The sequence below is a fragment of the Oryx dammah genome, unplaced genomic scaffold, assembly GCF_014754425.2.
Source record: "Oryx dammah isolate SB20612 unplaced genomic scaffold, SCBI_Odam_1.1 HiC_scaffold_7, whole genome shotgun sequence".
Classification (NCBI taxonomy): Eukaryota; Metazoa; Chordata; class Mammalia; order Artiodactyla; family Bovidae; genus Oryx; species Oryx dammah.
The window spans coordinates 3,087,034-3,100,580 of record NW_024070191.1 but is presented as its reverse complement, the minus strand read 5'-3'; the positions used below and the strand labels follow the sequence as shown (position 1 = coordinate 3,100,580).

The 13,547-nt window shown below is 43.9% G+C and overlaps 1 protein-coding gene across 1 annotated transcript in view; it reads left to right on the top strand.

The window, feature by feature from the left end:
- The window catches only part of CSMD1 (CUB and Sushi multiple domains 1), a 2,078,553-nt gene that overhangs the window by 1,286,848 nt on the left and 778,158 nt on the right, over positions 1-13,547 (top strand). The window lies entirely within an intron of this gene.

The window sequence follows — 13,547 nt, the reverse complement described above, 5'->3', positions numbered from 1 at the left end:
TGTGTGTGTGTGTGTGTGTGTGTGTGTGTGTGTGTGTGTGTGTGTGTCACAGAGCACCTGCCTTCAAAAGTTCACATGTTGCCTCCTGGGGAGAAGACAGACACTCAAGAACTAGTGATGCTGTAAGACCTAAGGAGCTATCCACTCTCCTAAAATGCACTGTGGGAATGTGGAGAAATCCCATTCTAGTTTGGAGAATCCTCAAGAAATTAGAGAAAAAGTAGTCTTTGAGCCAAGTCTTGATGGATAAGAAACAGAAAAATAAGATTGGAAGATCGTAGGTGACAGTCTAAGGAGGGTAAACCCACTCTCAGGGTCTAAGAGGAAACGGACAGTGAATGTTGTTAGACAAGGGAGGGTCAGAACTGCAGCTTACTTTCGGAAAATAGCGAAAGCACAGAGTTAAAAAGTATACCTCTGGCGGATTCATGTTGATGTATGGCAAAATGAATACAGTATTGTAAAGTAATTAACCTCCAATTAAAATAAATTTATATTAAAAAAAAATTAGTTTGGGTAGAGAAGCGACTCCGTGGTAAAGAGTTAAGAGAAAATGGGTGTGGATTCTTTCACAGGCTCTTGCTAGCTTCGTAACAAATTCCTGAACTTCAGAGATCCCCAATTTTATACGTAAAATTAAAATAATAACCAGTGTATAGAGCAGATCTAATTACTATGTTCTGAGAAAGCATATGAAAAGGACTGACAGTTGAATAATACTTATTTTGGGTTAGCTATTATTTCCCATTACTATCATCATTACCGACTTTAGAGAGTAAGTGATCAATTAAGATGTTGTGCTGTAATCTGGTAAAGAAACAGTAAGTCGAAAATCTAATAAACCTGCAAAAAGTAGTTAACTTGCACTTATTTTATCTTTGCTAAAAGTATGTAAGGCAAGTGCCCGCATCCGCAAGTTACAGAAGAGGACCCGAGGCTCAGGCCATTGCATGCTCTGGTGATAGATCAGATAGGACATGGCACAGAGGAGGGCTTGCCAAGCTGCCAGAAGGTGCCTCCAGCACACACATGCGTGTTGTGCAGGAGACCATGATAGTGGCTGTCACAGACCTGAGGGGCCAAGCGTCCACCCATCATTGTTGAATGGGTTATGCTTTGTATATTCTCCCTTCTGAGGATGCAAGTGGAAAAGGAAACACCCACATAAGAGTGTCTGATGCCCGCTGCCTCGACTGAGAGGAGGCAGGAGTCTGTACCCCACTCCCCTCCTCAGGCCCATGAAACTGGGGGGCAGACTGTCAGCAGTCCAGCCCTGGCTGAACACTGTAATTTCCCTGTGCCAGTGGATTTTACACGGCCTGTTGAGTCACCTCCTGCTTATTGTTGTTCAGTCACTCAGACTCTTTGTGACGCTATGGACTGTAGCACGCCAGGCTTCCCTGCCCCTTTACCATCTCCTGGAGTTTGCTGAACTCACGTCCAACCCAACCATCTCATCCTCTGTTGTCCCCTTCTCCTGCCTTCAATCTTTCCCCACATTAGGATCTTTTTCAATGAGTCGTCTCTTCACATCAGGTGGCCAAAAGTATTAGAACTTCAGCTTCAGCATCAATCAATCTTTCCAATGAATATTCAGAGTTGATTTCCTTTAGGATGGACTGGTTTGATCTCCTTGCAGTCCAAAGGACTTTCAAGAGTTTACCCCAACACCACAACTTGAAAGCATCAATCCTTCAACACTCAGCCTTCTTAATGGTCCAACTCTCACATCCATACATGACTACTGGAAAAAAACCATAGCTTTGATAGATGGGTATTAGTTCTAAAAGATCTTGTAGGTCTTCATAAAATCATTCAACTTCAGTTTCTTCAGTGTTACTGGTTGGGGCATAGACTTGGATAACTGTGATATTGAATGGTTTGCCTTGGAGACGAACAGAGATCATTCTGTCGTTTTTGAGATTGCATCCAAGTACTGCATTTCAGACTCTTTTGTTGACCATGATGGCTACTCCATTTCTTCTAAGGGATTCCTGCCCGCAGTAGTAGATGTAATGGTCATCTGAGTTAAATTCACCCATTCCAGTCCATTTTAGTTTGGTGATTCCTAGAATGTCAACGTTCACCCTTGCCATCTCTTGTTTGACCACTTCCAATTTGCCTTGATTCATGGACCTGACATTCCAGGTTCCTATGCAATATTGCTCTTTACAGCATCGGATCTTGCTTCTATCACCCGTCACATCCACAACTGGGTATTGTTTTTGCTTTGGCTCCATCCCTTCATTCTTTCTGGATTTATTTCTCCACTGATCTCCAGTAGCATATTGGGCACCTAATGACCTGGGGAGTTCTTTTGGTATCCTATCATTTTGCCTTTTCCTACTATTCATGGGGTTCTCAAGGCAAGAATACTGAAGTGGCTTGCCATTCCCTTCTCCAGTGGACCACATTCTGTCAGGCCTCTCCACCATGACCTGCCCGTCTTGGGTTGCCCCGCAGGCATGGCTTGGTTTCATTGAGTTAGACAAGGCTGTGGTCCTAGTGTGATTAGATTGACTAGTTTTCTGTGAGTATGGTTTCACTAGAGATGGGAATACCAGACCACTTAACCTGCCTCTTGAGAAATCTGTATGCAGGTCAGGAAGCAACAGTTAGAACTGGGCATGGAACAACAGACTGGTTCCAAATAGGAAAAGGAGTACATCAAGGCTGTATATTGTCACCCTGCTTATTTAACTTATATGCAGAGTACATCATGAGAAACGCTAGACTGGAAGAAACACAGCTGGAATCAAGATTGCCGGGAGAAATCTCAATAACCTCAGATATGCAGATGACACCACCCTTATGGCAGAAAGTGAAGAAGAACTAAAAAGCCTCTTGATGAAAGTGAAAGTGGCGAGTGAAAAAGTTGGCTTAAAGTTCAACATTCAGAAAACAAAGATCATGGCATCTGGTCCCATGACTTCATGGGAAATAGATGGGGAAACAGTGGAAACAGTGTCAGACTTTATTTTTTTGGGCTCCAAAATCACTGCAGATGGTGACTGCAGCCATGAAATTAAAAGACACTCCTTGGAAGAAAAGTTATGACCAACCTAGATAGTATATTCAAAAGCAGAGACATTACTTGGCCAACTAAGGTCTGTCTAGTCAAGGCTATGGTTTTTCCAGTGGTCATGTATGGATGTGAGAGTTGGACTGTGAAGAAGGCTGAGCGCCGAAGAATTGATGCATTTGAACTGTGGTGTTGGAGAAGACTCTTGAGAGTCCCTTGGACTGCAAGGAGATCCAACCAGTCCATTCTGAAGGAGATCAGCCCTGGGATTTCTTTGGAAGGAATGATGCTAAAGCTGAAGCCCCAGTACTTTGGCCGCCTCATGCAAAGAGTTGACTCATTGGAAAAGACTCTGATGCTGGGAGGGATTGGGGGCAGGATGAGAAGGGGACGACAGAGGATGAGATGGCTGGATGGCATCACGGACTCGATGGACGTGTGTCTGAGTGAACTGCAGGAGTTGTTGATGGACAGGGAGGCCTGGTGTGCTGTGATTCATGGGGTCGCAAAGAGTCAGACAAGACTGAGCGACTGAACTGAACTGAACTGAACTTGATAGATGGACCTTTGTTGGCAGAGTAATGTCACTGCGTTTCAATACACTGTCTAGGTTTGTCATAGCTTTTCTTCCAAGGAGCAATTGTCTTTTAATTTACATTGGCTATTTTCATCCTATTCATATCTGGGTCAGATCAGGGTGGCGGCAGCTTCAAAAATTGGCAGACAAGTGTGAGGAGAGGCCACATAAGAATATTCTCAACTAATCCCTTTACTCAGAGCAAAGAGTTCCCAGAGCACTTCTGGAAAGAACAGGTGGGCCAGGCTGGATACCACTGGAGCCAGCCTGCAATTTCCGCTTCACCTTGGGTCCTCAGCCCCCCATGCCCCCGCTCACCTCCAGCCCTGCTGAGTCCTCAGAGGAGTGGGTAGGGGTGGCCCCGCTCTGAGGCCCACCCCCACCCCCGCTCCCTGGCTGCAGGACTGTGATTCTGCCCCAGTGCCTTGTTCAGTCACCCATGTGAGCAGAAATGTAAAAGCCCAGACCTGTTGAGTTTGGGGAAGTCTGTGAACCCCCAGGTTCTGCTTGCTTGTTCCAGCCACCCAGAAAAAGAGTCTCACTTTGTGCAAAAAGACTCTACTCTGTGTGGAAAGTGCTCTGAATGAAAATTCTCCCTTTCAAGCTGCTTGGGCAGAGCCTGCAGAAAAGCACCCTGAATTTCAACATGTTCCTCCACGTCTAGGATCCAGGCATGCAGCCCTACAGAAGGACAGTTTGAAACCAGGCTCCCAGCAGCCACGAGGGGAGGCCTGGACCCAGATTCATAGACCTGAGGTGTCAAGGGATCCAGACAAACATGACTGATTTCCAGAACCAAAAGAGGCTGATCCAGAAACAGGTTGTTCTCTGTTTCAAATGCTAAGCTGGGTGCTCAGTCACTTAGTCATGTCTGACTCTGCGACCCCATGGACTTCAGCTACCAAACTCCTCTGTCCATGGGATTCTCTAAGTAAGAATACTGGAGTGGGTTGCCATGCCCTCCTCCAGGGGATCTTCCCAACCCAGGGATTGAACCTGTGTCTCCTGCATTGAAGGTGGATTCTTTACCACTGAGCCACCTCAGAAGCTGTACCAGCTAGCAATCAGCACGTGTTTGTTTTGTTTTGTTTTATTTTTCTTGTTTTCACAATTTGGAGACCATTTTTCAAGATCCTGAGAATTCAACACCCTAGCCACCCCATGTCTATGGGAAATACATGTGTGAAATACACACTCTGCCCAAATTGAAGAATCATGGGGGTTTACCTCCCAGCAGAACAAGAAACTCACCAGGCAATCTGAAAACAGTGAATTTGGTCCTAAAAGTATTTTGAGACTAAATAATAAGTTACACCATGGAGGTGTCACAGTCATAGGGACATAAGTTACGATTTTATAAAACATGATGACAAGGATTTAGGGAGGTGCAGTTAGTCATAACAGAAAAAAAAAATTCAAAACAGTTCTAAGTGTGCTAGGAGCCCCTTAATGCTTCCGAAGATTTCCTCTGTATCAAGGAAAAGATGCAACTGCATACAGAGGGGACTCAAACTTATAAAGCATATTCTGTGGCCTCAGATAGTTTCTAATCTCATGGCAGGAACAGAGGTGGTAATGGTGTTGACATGAGAAAGAACACAGAGCAATGCAATTAGAAACACGTGTGCTCAGGGCTCAGCAAAAAGTGGCAATTGAATTGGATCTAAAATAAAGGAACTGACAGATCATCGGATATATTCATGGAGCAGCTTTGAAAGGCTTCTTCCCAAAGCTTATTTTTTTTTTAAGAGAGAAAAAATGCTTTTTTAAAAAAATGTCTTGAAGAGATGCATCACTTTTGACCCATAAATTTGACTTCTAGGAATTGATCCTAAGGCAATAAGGCAATACATGCTACTCATTATAATGTGGTTTATTATGAAATTTATTGAGATATCACAAGTAGCATCATGTAACTACACTAAGGCACTGGTTCAACAATTAATGCCATATTAATCAGATGGAGTAGTACATAAAATTCACAAATTAATGTGTATTGATGTAGAAAGAGTTACAAGGCTCTCTCAAAAAGAAAAGATAGATTTCCTAAATGGTATGCAAATTGGCATGCCATTTTTAATATCTACCTACCCATGTCTCTATGGGAAAATATTTAAAATATTAGATGCATGTTGTGTCTAATATTAATTTCCCTCATCTTTTTTTCCCCTTATTTACTATTTACTCATTAATTGTAGAAGAAAAAATAACCCAGAATGTCAATTTGAGCTACATCTCTCTGGAATATTCTTTTCTGCCAGTGAATGTTTTTAAATATAATATTTAGTAGATTTTATCCAATTTGGTACTAATGTTTCTTAACAAAATTTCACTCCTCCTAGTTCTTTATAAAGATACTATTTTTTTCATGAGAGTACTGTGTCTTTATTTACCTGCCTCTTATCTTTCCTTCATCTCTTGATTGGCTCTTTCTTGCCAAGAGGAATTGTGAGTTAGATAGGGATTTCAAAGTCTCACGCCTGGTGTCAGGGAAATGCTTTCAAATATTACCATGAGGCATTTGACTATAGTTACTGTTACTGACTTACAGAGAAGGCGGACAGGTGAAAATTCAACTTGATTAGAAGAATTCCCTCCAAGTGGTGGAAGTTCCACTAGCATCTCTGTAGATACTGAAGGTTTAGAGAAAAAAGGCAAAAGGAAAAATAAAAGGACTCTTTGTTTTTTAATCCATTTAGTTGGAATGTGAAGTCAAGTGGGCCTTAGAAAGCATCACTATGAACAAACCTAGTGGAGGTGATAAAATTCCAGTTGAGCTATTTCAAATCCTGAAAGATGATGCTGTAAAAGTGCTGCACTCAATATGCCAGCAAATTTGGCAAACTCAGCAGTGGCCACAGGACTGGAAAAGGGCAGTTTTCATTCCAATCCCAAAGAAAGGCAGTGACAGGAATGCTCAAACTACCACACAATTGCACTCATCTCACAAGCTAGTAAAGTAATGCTCAAAATTCTCCAAGCCAGGCTTCAGCAATACGTGAACCGTGAACTTCCAGATGTTCAAGCTGGTTTTAGAAAAGGCAGAGGAACCAGAGATCAAATTGCCAACATCCGCTGGATCATCAAAAAAGCAAGAGAGTTCCAGGAAAACATATACTTCTGCTTTATTGACTATGCCAAAGCCTTTGACTGTGTGGATCACAATCAACTGTGGAAAATTCTGAGACAGATGGGAATACCAGATCACCTGACCTGCCTCTTGAGAAACCTATGTGCAGGTCAGGAAGCAACAGTTAGAACTGGACATGGAACAACAGGCTGGTTCCAAATAGGAAAAGGAGTACGTCAAGGCTGTATATTGTCACCCTGCTTATTTAACTTATATGCAGAATACATCATGAGAAAAGCTGGGCTGGAAGAAACACAAGCTGGAATCAAAATTGCCTGGAGAAATCTCAATAACCTCAGATATGCAGATGACACCACCCTTATGGCAGACAGTGAAGAAGAACTAAAAAGCCTCTTGATGAAAGTGAAAGAGGAGAGTGAAAAAGTTAGCTTAAAGCTCAACATTCAGAAAACGAAGATCATGGCATCTGGTCCCATCACTTCATGGGAAATAGATAGGGAAACAGTGGAAACAGTGGCAGAATTTATTTTGGGGGGCTCCAAAATCACTGCAGATGGTGATTGCAGCCATGAAATTAAAAGACGCTTACTCCTTGGAAGGAAAGTTATGACCAACCTAGATAGCATATTGAAAACCAGAGACATTACTTTGCTAAGAAGGGTCCATCTAGTCAAGGCTATGGTTTTTCCTGTGGTCATGTATGGATGTGAGAGTTGGACTGTGAAGAAAGCTGAGCTCTGAAGAATTGATGCTTTTGAACTGTGGTGTTGGAGAAGACTCTTGAGAGTCCCTTGGACTGCAAGGAGATCCAACCAGCCCACTCTAAAGGAGATCAGTCCTGGGTGTTCTTTGAAAGGAATAATGCTAAAGCTGAAACTCCAGTACTTTGGCCACCTCATGCGAAGAGTTGACTCATTGGAAAAGACTCTGATGCTGGGAGGGATTGGGGGCAGGATGAGAAGGGGACGACAGAGGATGAGATGGCTGGACGGCATCACTGACTCTATGGACGTGAGTTTGAGTGAACTGCGGGAGTTGTTGATGGACAGGGAGGCCTGCTGTGCTGCGATTCATGGGGTCTCAGCGTCGGACACGACTGATCGACTGAACTGAACTGAACCCCATAGTTATAAATAAGGAAAATCATAAGTGACCAGAATGCCTAGGAAGCCACCGGATCTGTTTATCATCTATCAACACAAACATATTCTTGAAAAGCAGCAAGCACTCAGCAGTCTCTCCTTGGATAGCATGCTCTATATATACACATGGATATGAGGGGTAGACCATGAAGAAGGCTGAGAGCCAAAGAATTGATGTTTACAAACTATCGTGCTGGAGAAGGCTCTTGAGAATCTCTTGGACACCAAGGAGATCAAACCAGTCAATCCAAAAGGAAATTGATCCTGAATATTCATTGGAAGGACTGATGCTGAAGCTGAAGCTCCAATACTTTGGCCACCTGATGCAAAGAGTGACTAATTGTAAAAGACCCTGAAGCTGAGAAAGATTGAAAGCGGGAGGAAAAGGGGACAACAGAGGATGAGATGGTTGGATGGCCTCACTGACTCAATGGACATGAGTTTGAGTAAGCTCCAGGAGATGGTGAAGGTCAGGGATGTCTGGCGTGTTACAGTCCATGGGGTTGCAAAGAGTGGGACACAACTTTGCGACTGAACAACAGCAACATACACAAACACTCACACACACATATATGTACACACTCAGCCCCAGAAGCTATAAAACAAAGCAGTCCTTCCATTCAAAGCTCTGTGGAACTCCCTCGTGGAGCTCGTGCTAGCAGCCTGGATGCAGGCTCACACTCCTCAGTATGCTTTGATAGCTGAGTGGCTTAAACAAGACATTCGACCCTACCTGCAGAAGGACCACCTGACAAGCAGGAGCAGTGAAGGCCTGCAGCCCTGACTTGGATCAAGGGCAGAGTGGCACCTGCAGGTCATCGACCGCATAGGAGGCTCTCTCCAGAGTCCCCAGCGGTGGGTCCTCCTAGGCTCTCCAAGAGACCCACCTGTTTTCCATTTCACCTGGGCTTCTGCACATTTCCAGGAAGCATCCAGGATTCACAAACCAGGAGGAGGTCAGCTCATGGGCAAAGAGGTGTACCCTGGGATGGGAGTCGGCCTCCACCAGCCCTCATAATCCTGAAGACTTGCACTGGTGTGCGCTTTTGAGATCTAAAAGGCAGTAAGTTCAAGATTCAGTATTAATGAAATGAATTTACCTGTCATGTGCTGTAGGCTAAATCTGTAAGGCTTAGTTCTATGTTTGTAAAGTGGGAAAAATAATTTCTCTTCAAAGTAAAACACACAGCAAAACAAGAAAACCTAGAGACCTGAATGGCCACTGCCCATCTCTCTGACACTGAGAGGGATGGACCTGGAACAGAGGACAGCATGCTGAGAGAAATAAGCCAGACACAGATGAATGTGCACAGTCTCACTTATAATCTAAACAAATCACACAGAAACAGAGAGGCTACCAGGGGCTGAGGACTGGAAAATGGGAAGATGCCAAAGGTACAAGCCTCCCTTTGTTAGATCAGTAATTTTGGAAATCAGTGTACAAAACGGTGGCTCAAGTGAACAACACTGGATTACTGGATTGCATGCTTGATGACACTGTATTACATACTTTAAAGTTGCTAAGAAGGTGGATCTGAAATGTTCTCACCACACACCACACACACGCAAAGGTAACTGAGGTAATGGTCATGGCAGTTAGCTTGATTGTGGTCATCATTTCACCATGTATAACATATATAAACTAATCACACTTTACACACTACATATGTATAAAATATTTTTGTAAATTATGCCTCAATAAATCTAGAAAAAATAAGATGTAAATAGAATTAGTAGTTTAAAAAGGGAGGCTAAACCGTAGACAGTTCTCTATTGTTGTCTCGCGGCTCTGTAGGTGGGATGTCTGAGATCAAGGTGATGCTAGGCTTGCTTGCTTCTCACGGCTGTGGAGCAGGATCTGCTCCAGGCCTCTGTGTTCAGTGTGCACACAGCCGTCTTCCCCCTGGGTCCCCACACGGCCCTCACTCTGCACGTGTCTGTGTGCTGATCTCCACTTCTTATAAGGACACCAGCCATATGGATTTGGTGCCACCCTCATGACCCCAGTTTTCTCTAATTATGCCCTTAAAGATGATGTCTCCACAAGTTAGCTCCTAACACCCTCAATCAGACTGACCGTAAACCATGTGAAATCATGGACCGTAAACCATGTGAAATCATACTCCACTTCATATTCCTGGTGAGTTGCACCAGCTTTGGCACACAGAAGGTCATAAATACATTTGAAAAACTGAGGCAATATCATCTTCATCAGTCTGAAGTGGAAAATTGTTTACATTTTTGGAAAATTTTTATGATGATACATGCTTTGTGTATATCTTATATAATGCCTCACTATCAGAATATATGTCATATATCATATACATACCTGGCATAGAGATGAGTGTTTATTGCGTGTATGGATTGTTATTCAGTCACTAACTCATGTCCGACTCTGCAACCCCATGGACTGTAGCACACCAGGTTTCCCTGTGCTTTGGTATCTCCTGGAGTTTGCTCAAACTCATATCCAGTGAGTCAGTGATACCATCCAACCATCTCATCCTGTCACCCTCTTCTCCTTCTGACCCCAATCTTTCCCAGCATCAGGGTCTTTTCTAATGAGTCAGCTCTTCACATCAGATGGCCAAAATATCAGAGCTTCAGCTCCAGCAACAGTCCTTCCAATGAGTATTCAGGACTGATTTCCTTTAGGATGGACTGGTTGGATCTCCTTGCAGTCCAAGGGACTCTCAAGAGTTTTCTTCAACATCTAGTTCAAAAGCATCAATTCTTTGGCACTCAGCTTTCTTTATAGTCCAACTCTCACATCCATACATGACTACTGGGAAAACTATAGCTTTTACTATATGAAGCTCTGTCTGCAAAATGATGTCTTTGCTTTTTAAGATGCTGTCTAGGCTTGTCATAGCTTTCCTTCCAAGGAGAAAGCATCTTTAAATTTCATGACTGCAATCACTGTTCACAGTGATTTGGGACCAGAAGAAACTAAAATTCATCACCTCTTCCTCCATATATTTGATGAGACCAGATGCTAGATGTTCGTTTTTTGAATGTTAAGTTTTAAGCCAGCTTTTTCACTTTCCTCTTTAACCTTCATCAAGAGGCTCTTTAGTTCCCCTTTGCTTTCTGCCATTAGAGTGCTATCATCTGCTTATCGAGGTTGCTGGTGTTTCTCCTTGATTCCAGCTTGTGGTTCATTCAGCCCAGCATTTTGCATGATGTACTCTGCATGTAAGTTAAATAAGCAGTGTGACAATATGTAGCCTTGACATACTCCTTTCCCAATTCTGAACCAGTCCATTTTTCCATGTCCAGGTATATATGGATAAGCCCAGAAAGCAGTCATCTTTCCCTGAGTCTCATTGCTGCTAGGGTAGAAGTGCATCTTAAAACAAAAATTGAATCTTTTTAGGATGGGAAGATGTCTACAAGATAGGACACTCGCGAGGTGACCAGGAGTGCCCAGTGCACAGTGTGTGTGTGTGTGTGTGATTTTTCACAAACAGGAGTCTGTGGGTTCAAGAAAGTCAGTGCAGAGGTGACCCAGCTAGGAGAGGTGTGAATGCAGGTGGAGGTGCCTCCAAAGTCTGCATTTGTGATGGCTAGAGGACCGTAGGGTCTGCCCATGTGGGAGAAAGCCTGGGTCAGCCTCGTGAGGCTCCAGCAGCTTGGGGCCTCCTTGCGGAGCCATGGGTGGAGGGAGGGAGCTTGCTATGATGGCACTCGTGACCTGAAGGTGACAAGTGCACATGCAACCAGCTGGGAAGAGCAGCCACAGACTGAACCCAAAGGCCACGTGTCCCTGTATGAAGGGTAAGCAGGTTTGCAGCAGCCAGACCATGGCCCAGCTGTGCCTTGGTCGATGTGGCCCAGATTCCAATGATTGCAAGAGTCAGGACTGTGCCCTGCCCTGCCGTGATTAGGGACAGCTCACCTCCTACCCTCTTGTACCCTCAAGAGGTGTGTGCATCTCCCCAGCTGGTTACATAAGAAAACACCATTATGTCAAGTGTGGGAAAAAGTTTCCTAAAAAAAGAGTAGTCTCATTTAAAACCATTGAAATGCACAAGGCCAAGACTCATCTGACCCTGAGATTAACTGGAAAAACATTTTTTTGTAGTCTCTTAATATATGTTGCTAAAAATAACATCAAAGAGGAAATGGTGAGTGATCCAGAAATTCAATGTCATGGTTTTGTTTTTTTTTTACTGCACAGTCTTAGAGTATTGCCTATGTGCATTTATTATAGGAATCTTTAAATAATGTGTTTTTTAATAATCAGCAAATCATATGGACATGCACCCATTCCTACAGCCAACTGCTAGCTGTTCTGAAAGTCTGGGTGATCCAGGAGGCAAAGAACATCGTTTCCTGTTGGCCCACCTGACACCTGTCTTTTCAGGTGGTGTTAAAGAACCTGTCGGAATGTTGGATGGAGCTGGGGGTTATATGAAGGTTTCATTCCCCAAGTGGCTGACTCAGGCCCAGATTAGTTTTCTGCAGCTGGGACGTTTGGTACAGATGCGACCTCCTGTCCCCTGCACACCAGATCCCCTACACTGTGCAGGATTCCAACAGGAGGAATCACCCTTAGGCCGGGAAAGGAGAGCTCACCCCTAGGCTGCAGCTGCCCTCCCTGCTGGCCTCCTTCCTCGGTCACTGGGGTGGACGAGAGGACCACAGGATCTTCTGCTGATTCGCTGTCAGAGCCTTGTCTCTTAACTATCTTTCTCAATAGACAGCAAGAGCTGTCTGCCTGGGCCATTTTCCAGGCTTCAGTCTAAGTGAGTCCCTGACATTTAGTCCTTAAACTTTGGAGGACAGGCTCTTCTCTGCCTGACCTTTGGCTTAATGCCTGATGCCTGATTTGCTGAAGCCCTGCACACATTTATGACCTGCTCCTGCCTCTCTCCTGTCTGGGCTGGGCTCACCTGCCCCATCTCTAACAGGGTCCGTAGTCCACCTCCTTCTGCTCCCTTGACACAGATGAACATTCTCACTGGCTTCAGTGAGGTGCCTGTCACTGCTCTGGGCCCCTTGAATGTCAAGAGGGAACAAGAAGATGCTAGAGCTGACTTATTTGGTGTTCATACGTGGCAGATCATGGTGCTGATGAGACATCGCTCTGTATGAGAAGACAGGAATGGCCTTCTCTTAATGATCTTAACTTTTTACCATCTTAAATTGTGCTGCTATTTGAGGAGCTCACATTATGAGCAAAAACAAAAGTATAGAAAAAATTTAAAAGAGAATTATTTAGAGACTCCCAGGTGTGCAGAGCAGAGCAAGGATGAGGGAAATTAACATGGTGCCAGCTGCACCCTCAACGGGTTCACAGTTCATTCCAGGATCCAGACATCCACTCGGCCCCCAAAAGCATAAGATGGACACTTACAGTTTCCATAGAATGTTATGGGGCATGTATGAAAGGATTCTGAATGCAGAACTGGTTAACTGTGCCTGAAATAATAAGAGAAAGATTTGTGGATAAAGGATCTTTTGCAAAAGTTTTGAAAACAGAAGAACTGAGACAAGCAAATATCATAGGGTGGATAAAATTAGCAAGAGGGAAGGGTGTAGCCATGGGAGTCTCTTAATGATAGAATCTTTGGAAGAGAGACAGAGAAAGAGATTGTTGTCCAGGAGAGAAGACCTTTGTCTTAGGAGTATGAATGCCATGAGAGTGGAAGAAAAGAAAAAGCCTAACAGAAAGCATCAATTTGATGAGAGGAAGTACTGTTTGATGGAGAG